Raw genomic sequence first — 9,048 nt, forward strand, 5'->3', positions numbered from 1 at the left:
AGTCAGGTTGGACGGGGCTCTGAGCAACCTGATCTACTTGAAGATGTCTCTGCCTATTGCAGGCAGGGGTTGGACTAGATGACCTTTAAAGGTCCTTTCCAACCCAAACCATTCTATGATTCTATGATTCTAAATAGGAATTCTTACCTCAAAATAGTGTGGGAGCTGAGGGGGAGGAGAATGGTTTCAGTGAGACAAACAGGAGAACAGTCATTGTGGGGACATCTACTTGGATGAAAAAAGCCAGTGCAATCCTAGTGAGTATATGTGAATAGACTAACTGCATGAAAATATAACACTATTTCTCTGCATGTAGAAATGGAGCCTTCCCACAGAAAATTACCCTCTTGTAATAGTCACAAACCCTAGGAGGTGTGTCCCAAGCAAAGTGTTTATGCTGAGCCCTCCACTTCTTGCTTCTCACTACAGCGTGCTTGGCTTGTACCTTGTCAGAGGCTTTTATGGTCAGAGACCTTGCTACACTCTTGAGCCTGCTGGACAATGTTGTCTTTCATAATGTATGGAGAATTGCTCTCAAGGAGCTGTGCCTTCAGTTACTAAGGCTATGTTTGAGCAAAGTACCAGTCTGCTCGGGAAGAAAGACTGCAACTGTTTCTCTGTTTTTACTTTCTGATATCTGACCTATTTCTCCTCAAAGGCAAATCTTCCATCTGCCAACCCAGCTTCTGTGCTTTTGCAGCAGTTACAAGAGTAACAGATGTATGGACCCTGAAGTCACTGCGCTTGTACCATCTACGCTGCTTGATGCTTGAGAGTTGAGTAGCAGCTCAAGGTATAACAAAACAGGTTGGGATTGCTTCACCAAAGCAGTGGACCATCACAGAACCAAAGGGTCACAGATCATTCACTGATTGCACTATTTTTGCTGCTGAAGCTGAGGTGGACAGGGAAAATTACCACAGCTGTTTTTCTTCTCTCTGGCCGTATTCCTTCCTTTGCCATTCACTTGTGCTTCTTCATTCTGACAGATCACTGAAGGTCTTCCTTGATCACTTGTGCTATGCAATTGTTTTTCCCACAGTGATGCTGCAGGATTCCATTTGTTCATTAAGTTGAGAACCTGAAATGAAAAGTCTTTTTAGTAGAGATTAGCATATGTGATATTCTGGATTTGCATGTTAATGCACTGTGCAAGCACAGGAATAGCATGGCAGAGAGCCATCCACTGAACTGGCTGGGGGTTTGTTCCTGGTGCTGTAATGCTTTGTATGCCTTATGGTATTAGAGCTCTTAGATGTGTGAGGAATGCAAGATGTCCAAGTACCCAGGAAAACTGGCAGTCCCCTTTTGTGAATTTATCATGGTGATTTCAAGCTGCCACTTGCATTAGGAAAGAACCAGTCAGAAATGCTGGAGCTTTCAAAGTGGAAGCAACCTGGGGTGCAGCTGGCCTCCTTAATGAGACAGGTACATGTATAGGGAGATTGCTGCAAAAATAAATGCTTCCAGGTGGAAAGCCACAATTAGTTTCCAGAAGATGTGACACTGAAATGAAGTTCAGGGCTGAGCTCATGGCTAAACTGAACTGATAAGGGACTTAGATCAGCTTGTTAAATACTGGCCTTGCAGAACATATAGGACTGACTTACTGTTGCACTAGCAAAACAGCTGTCACCTTCTGGTTGAAAATTGCTACAGAAAATGTCAACTAATGGCAAATTTTGTTTTTCTAGCACCTTACGTCTGAGTGAACTTTAATGATATCTGCCAAGGTCCTGGCTCGTCTCATCAGCAGCAAGGCATGCTTTGCTCTCTGATTGGTTGAAAAACGGAACTTCTTACAAGTAACTTCCGCGAATATCCAGCATGGTCCCCTGCAGGTAAAATCACAGTTTTCCCTACTGACCACTGTCCAAATGAGCTCATTAGAACAGCTGTGCTGCAGCTAACATTCTGCATTCCTGGAATTTTTTTTCCTTACAAATGCACTTACAGTCCCATTAGAGATGTGTGATACCTCAGCCATTCTGATGCTAATGTTTTTGGGTTAAGTTGTACTGCTGCAGCTTCATTTAACAGTGCTGTAGTGTGTCCTGATTTAAAGTCTGCAAGGTAAAACAAAACTGTGGCACTGTAGTTCCCGTAACCATCAGCTGGATAAGCCTAGCTAGGTCCTCACACAAAACAACTGTTGGTAGAAATCAGTGGGAAGGGCAAGGATATATGGAATATCTGGTCCATTGTAATCCAAAGCTTTGGAATTTAGTATGAGTTTTTGGATTAGTAGATGCTTTACACTGGAGAACTAGTTTTCGTCCAGAGGCTTACTCTACAGTGATGGACCATGTCTATGTGGGTAATTATGTCATAAAGTCCATTTCCTACAGCACCTCTGTAATTACATTTGCCTTGCCAAATGGGTCCTAACCAATATGTACAGGTATTTGTAATAGGCTGTCTTCAGGCAAGGTATAATACCATCATGCTTTTGCAAATGACAGTGGGAAACAGAGCTGTGGATGCTACCAAATTATCAGGTAAATAACACTCCTTTAAGGTTTCAAACGATGATACTATATGTTGGTGCCTGATATGTCATCACATTAGAATCTGCTCCAAACCCACTAAATGTTCCAGAGAATTGCCACTAATAGCACTGTGACAATGTTAATAACACAAACGATGCATACAAGTGATTTGGTAGCAATGGATGCGATTCCAGTTTTCATTGTCAAAATATGAATGATTATGGATCAATGAAAAGCTGCCTTTCTGCTCTGGAATATGTCTGATGGCAGACAAAGTCAATCCTGGGGGAAAAAATAAAGCTTTCCTTTTCTGGTTAATTTTTGAAAGTTGTCACCATATACTTTGTGAGCTAGCAGGTGGGTTATGTTTGTAGAGTATTTAAGGCAGTAATATTAAAGCCTCTAACACTCACTGATTATCATCAACATCTTTAACCTCCAAAGTGCACAAGTGTAAGAAGTCCAGAGAATTCTCCAAAGAACTGCACAAGCAGCAGCTGAGCGTGGTTATGCTATTTTGGAGCTGATGCTTTTATTTTTATCAGTCTCTTTTGCTTCCTCTTACATGCTTTGAGATTCGTTACAGGGCAGCCTGTTGACTGCCCAATATATGACTGGCAAACAATCATATATTCTTTGAAAATATTGTAAATGAAGCCATAGCCATTCTTGCAATGCCTGCATTTTGTTTGAAATTAATAAAAAAGGGCTAAATATGTGCATGTTTAAGAACACATCTTTGCCAATACCAGTGTGTTCCTATATGCAGTGTAAGCATTTTTGTGTGCTCTTAATTTTTGAAGTAAAAAATCTAAATGTAAATTCCAGGAGTAGAAAGCTCTATTTCTTATGATCATCTACCTTGCTACATTATTCTGACTAAGAAACCGTGCTTCCTTGCCTGCCAAATCACTGTAATTGTTGCCCAGTTACCAGTTTTTGTGTAATGGCAGAGTATGTTACATCCCTTAGTAAAGGTCCAGTAATAAGTTTTTAGTATTTACAATATGTTTTCTAGATTCAGTAGAATTGCCCCTTTTAATCCTAATCACTTTATTCTGCTTCATCAAACTGAACCTGAGTCAGCTAGTAAGGATTTATTCCCAGCTTTTTCAGTATTTATACCTTTCTACTGAAACATCTGGAATGTCCTATAGCAAAATCCTACAGCAAACAACTGTTTACTATGGGTGCCAAAAATTATAAAGCATATAACATTCCTGTGAAATAAAACATAACTATCCCAAGCGTAAAGACAGTTAAGAGTAAGCAGCCTGTGCTAAGGCAAATACACATTCAACTACGCAGATTGAAATTGTAATACCCTTCACTACGACTGTGTTTTCTGTAGTAATTGGTAAGCTATTGAGAAAAGCTTTACCCTCTACTAAAAGTAGATGCTATGAATAAATCACACATGATATTTTCTAGCTGTGTGTGGAATTTAATGTTGCAGGGTCAGACCTGCAGATCTTGCTCAGACTGTAGTGTGATGTGAGGTTTATCTATGAGGTTGGCAAATTTTGACCAGGCAGAGTTGTATTGGAAGGATCACTGTATTTTTGGCAGTAAAATGATTTCTTCTCAAGAGGCCTATATATACTGCAGAATGCTAATAGCAATAGGTAAGTTCCTGGTGCATACATGGTCATCTGGAAAACCCAGAAGTGCTGTGGTGCAGAGCACATGTCACTGCAAAATTGTAAAGAGTTTTGCTTGATCTCTAACCATCAATTTTCTTTCTCTGAGGCAGACCTGTGCACTGCTACCTCCTTCCTTGCTTTCGCTGTGTCGGGCCCATGCCAGGATAGTAATGGCTGGTTTATATACTGGGGCTTTTAGGATGGGGCATTGGCATGTGTGGGTTGTTCTTCTGTTACTGAGGTCACTTGTGTGCCAGAAAAAAAAACAAACCCACAACTGTTTGTGGCAGAGTCCAAAGGTTTCTCTCTCGCACCCATGATGGAGGGAATCAGAAAGTCTGTATCTGCATATCCCTTCAAATGGAGGAGTAGGAGAAGAATGAATGACAATTGTACTGTTTGAGATTGACCTTTTTATTTGGAACTGCTGCATTTCAAAATTAGCAAATTTGAAAAGTGCAGAAAAAAAGAGGGCTTTAGGATACAAGACTGAGAGACAAAAGACATGGGCTTTGCTCCCAGCTCTACCATGAGCCCCAGGGCTGTGTTTAAATAAGTACCATCCCTGCCCAGTGCTCCAGTTTTCTCAGGTGTAAAGCAAAGATAAGGATTTGCAAAGAATTAACTAATGTTTGCAAAGGGCTTGGATAGCAAGGAATGAAAAAGAATCATGAAAATGCAAGGAAGCCCTGTATTACTGTGGCTTTCACATGCTTCTACTACCAAAGAGGCTTTTGCTTGTTCTTTAACAAGGAAATGGAGTGCATACTGGGTTTGTCTGTCATGAAGCTAACCCGGCAATACTGCTTCATCAGGGCTAACAATCATTAATGCCCTTTTAACTTCATAATTCCTTTTTTTTTTATTCTCCTTAAAGACAAAGACCCAGATGTGGCTAGAGTGATGAATACATCTTGAGCAATAACCTGCATCATCACTACCTCAAAGTGAGGATCACGTTAAAATCACGTTAAGGGTTGGCAGAAGCCCATTAAGGAGTTGGGGACTGGCTGGACTTCCAACTTCTAGTTTTCAGGCTTCTGCAATTTTAAAGTACCCAGACTCTCAGCGCAGCACAGGAGGTTGTTAGTGAGATTCCTTTTTATTTTAATTGCTTTGAAGAGACATAATGGAAAATAAAATCCAGTTTCAGGTTTAACGAAGTTTTGCTGGAGGTTGACTTTGTTATGGCTGCTGTCAGTGAGAGCTGGATCCCTGTTTGGAATCAGCTTTAGCCCGGCAGAAAGCCCAGTGTTATGGCTCTCCCATAAGACCCTCCTGTGCAGAGTTCTTTGGGTTCCTGTAACCTTCTGGCGGTTACACAGAGTAGTGAGAACAAATATGAAGTCTACATAGACTTACATAAGAGAGCAGAAATGGCTGCTGTTTCTGCTTCTTGGCAGATGCTGAAACTGTGAAAGTGCAGACAGTGGGTTGGTTCTGAGAAGAATCAAACGGGCAACCCCAGAACAGTTCTCTGCAGAAGCATGGAAATTCAAAGTAGAAGGTCTTTGGTCCTATTTTTCGTGGAACAGAGCTGAATGCTTACAGTGATTTTAATGTCAGATGCCCTAACAAAGCTGGCTCTTGCTTGGAAAGTATTTAGCATATAATGTGGATGTGCTTGACCTCTCTAAGCTCTTTAAAAATTAAACATGTTAAATGTAAAGAAATGCAGCCAGGACAGATGTACAGGGCATGTGGTTCTGTAAATATGGGAGTGCAATAAGCATAAAATCTTCAATATGAGTGACTTCCCTCAAGGTCACTTAAAAGGTATTTGGGTACAAGTTGGGCCTGTTCCTGCTGCGGTGCAGAGAGGAATGGAACTGAAAACACTGGAGGAAAAGGTCTCACAGGTGGAGATGCAGGCACAGCCTTAATTTTTGCATAGAGAGAGACTCCAAACTTAATAGTTTTAATTTGGGGCTTTTATACCCGCTTAGCTTGGAAAGTAGCAGGCACTTGGAGACTTGGAGCCCAGGGATCTGATACCAAAGCAGATAGCTAGGAGATGGGAACCCTGTCTTGGGTGGGGAAGGTAGTGGTGCCAGGGCTGAAGTGGAAGTCTAAGCAGTATCTTTTTCTAGTCATGCCCACATCAAGGTACAGGATAGGTGTGAGTGACAGCAGGGAGTGCTGCCAGTCACCATGATGTCAAGCACAGAACTGGTAACAAGAAAAAGATACTTAGAAAAGCTTTCATACCAATGCCATAGTCACAAAATGATCCGTAGTGAATCTAGTGGATCTGCAACTACTAAACCTAGACTTCCTACTCCTGCTCTGCATTTGGGTTTGAGAAGGCATCACATACTCTCCAGATGAATAGCTGGGCAGCATTTCACTAAGAAAGCCTTCCAGAATTTTTTTGGTCACCTGTCTCTGGCAGGTTGTGTGTGAAAGCACCATTTGTGCCTGCTCTTAATAGTTCTTTTAGACTCCTTGTCATGACCTGGCCTTGCTAATAAAAATGGTGAAATGTAAACAAAGAAACAGCAGATGGCAACCAAGAGCTTGACTTCTAGTACACACAGTGCAATAACAAAATGATAATAAAGGAAAATTATGCAGGATAATGAAGTAATTCCCTGTTCTTGGATTTGCAAATTAAGTGTTTGTATATCAAGTAACGAAAAATTTTATAGAACCATATGCCTGACAGCCTGGGATTTGTTTTCTGATTATACCACTTGATCTAGTAAAAGATACTACTACCTCCTGCAAACCTTGCCTCGTACAGAACTTGTGAACCTTTCTCAAACATGTAACCACTAGCATTTCCACTGCCCTTCCTTCAACTTTGGTCTACTAGGAAAAACTAAAAGAATAGGAAACCATTTAGAAAAACACTCTAAATGACATTATATATTAATTTTTTTTCCAAGCCAAAAATAGAGCTCCCTAGTTTGCTAGACAATAAATAACCTATTATTTCAGTATTAAACATCAGTATATATTTAATGGAGGGATATGAGCATCTAAAGACAGGCACTTCTGTTGGTTTTTTTGTAATGTAGAGCAAGAATCCAAACTTGAATTTTGATTTTTAAGTATGTGAAGCTTTTGAAGCTCCATCAGTGTCCCAAATTAAGTTTTTTTTCTTCTGCCTTACCCAGCATGCTACAACGAAATATGTTATTTCCAAGTCAAAGGAAGCAGTTCCTTCTGTCTCTTCAGATTTGTTTTTTGTAGGCTTCTTTAATGCCTCTGGTTCTATCATCTGCACTGTGTGGAAAGCAGTAATTTGTGCTGACATCATCTAACTGCCCTGAGGAAAAAATATGTTGCATATCACCAAGGAAAGGGAGAAATTTATCTATAATTTAGGACAATAATGGGGTTTAATTCACAAAGTGTCATAGCATCTCACATACTGACAGAGTCTACTGTCATTAGCGATGTCTTGGGATTCTGTTGTGTGGATATAATCAGTTATGACTGAAAGGAAATCATTATGAAGGCCTCAGTTTTGTAACCACTTCTGGGGTTTATTATCCTTTGTGGCAGTTGTGCTTATGAGAACTCAGGAGTCATTTGTTTTTCCAAGCAAGAAAACCCACACAAATTATTGACATTTCAGGGAGGTGGTTGTAGTGAGGTGCTGATGCTGAACAACAGGCAAGGTCGTCCTCTCCAGCAGTGAGCCACTGCAACAGCCCATATTGATTCGATGGACTTTTGGTGGTTATTTGTACTTCCTTAACCTGCCAGGCCTGTGCTGATGGCCCTGCCTTAGCACAACACTGTACCACTGCATATTGCCGCAATGGCCATGGGACACCCACTTACTCTCCATTTTCAGGCCTGTGTAGTGTCCCTAAGCTGCACACAGAGCTCACTGGGAGAGGTCTATCATGGGAATAATAGAAATCATAGGATCATTAAGGTTGGAAAAGACCTCTAAGACCATCTAGTCCAACCGTCAACCCAACACCTCCATGCCTACCAAACCATGTCCCAAAGTGCCATGTCTACACATTTTTTGAACTCCTCCAGGGATGGTGACTCCACCACCTCTCTGAGCAGCCTGTTCCAATGCTTGATAACCCTTTCAGTAAATAAATTTTTCCTAATATCCAATCTAAACCTCTCCTGATGCAACTTGAGGCCATTTCCTCTTGTCCTATTGCTAGTTACTTGGGAGAAGAGACTGACACCCACCTCACTACAACCTCCTTTCAGGTAGCTGTAGAGAGCGATAAGGTCTCCCCTCAGCCTCTGCTTCTCCAGACTAAACAACCCCAGTTCCTTCAGCTGTTCCTCGTAAAACTTGTGCTCTAGACCCTTCACCAGCTTTGTTGCCCTTCTCTGGACACGCTCCAGCACCTCAATGCCCTTCTTGTAGTGAGGGCCCCAAAACTGAACACAGCATTCAAGATGCGGCCTCACCAGTGCTGAGTAGAGGGGGGACAATCACTTCCCTAGTCCTGCTGGCCACACTATTTTTGATACAAGCCAGGATGCCATTGGCTTTCTTGGCCACCTGGGCACACTACTGGCTCATATTCAGGCGGCTGTCAACCAACACCCCCAGGTCCTTTTCCGCTGGGCAGCTTTCCAGCCACTCTTCCCAAGCCTGTAGTGTTGCATGGGGTTGTTGTGACTGAAGTGCAGGATGCGGCACTTTGCCTTGTTAAACCTCATACAATTGACCCCGGCCCATCGATCCAGCCTGTCCAGATCCCCCTGCAGAGCCTTCCTACCCTCAAGCAGATCGACAGTCCCGCCCAGTTTGGTGTCATCTGCAAACTTACTGAGGGCGCACTCAATGCCCTCATCTAGATCATTGATAAAGATATTAAACAAGACTGGCCCCAAAACTGAGCCCTGGGGAACACCGCTTGTGACCGGCCACCAACTGGATTTAACTCTGTTCACCACAACTTGCTGGGCTCAGCCACCCAGCCAGTTTT

The sequence above is a fragment of the Ciconia boyciana genome, chromosome 8, assembly GCF_034638445.1.
Source record: "Ciconia boyciana chromosome 8, ASM3463844v1, whole genome shotgun sequence".
NCBI classification, from domain to species: domain Eukaryota; kingdom Metazoa; phylum Chordata; class Aves; order Ciconiiformes; family Ciconiidae; genus Ciconia; species Ciconia boyciana.